The sequence below is a fragment of the Mesitornis unicolor genome, unplaced genomic scaffold (assembly GCF_000695765.1).
Source record: "Mesitornis unicolor isolate BGI_N332 unplaced genomic scaffold, ASM69576v1 scaffold4260, whole genome shotgun sequence".
NCBI lineage: Eukaryota > Metazoa > Chordata > Aves > Mesitornithiformes > Mesitornithidae > Mesitornis > Mesitornis unicolor.
In genome coordinates this window covers 19,661-20,030 of record NW_010157514.1, presented here as the reverse complement: position 1 = coordinate 20,030, position 370 = coordinate 19,661, and positions in this window count along the sequence as shown.

Sequence of the window (370 nt, the reverse complement as noted above, 5' to 3'; positions counted from 1 at the left end):
TATAATTCATTCCCCTGCATTGCTGCATTATCATTTTGGGTGATGACAGACTAGACATAAAACAACAAAGCTGAAAAGTGAATTGTGTAGAGATTACGAAAGAGTTTGATAGGAAAAGTGGCAGAAGGGGTTTGTGGAAAGAGGTTTGCATTTTTGCATCTGTCAGCACAAGCTTTATCTGCATTTTTCTGAGGCTGCTGTCATTTGCTCACACTTGCTGCCTGAATTAGGGTTGAGAGAATGGAAAATAGGAAGTCCTATGGTCCTTCCTGCTCTAATATCACTTTGGGTATACTCTAAGGTGAACAACACTACTCGCAGTGATGTAAAAGAGTGTTTCACAGTACTGTATGTCATCTGGGTGTTCTAA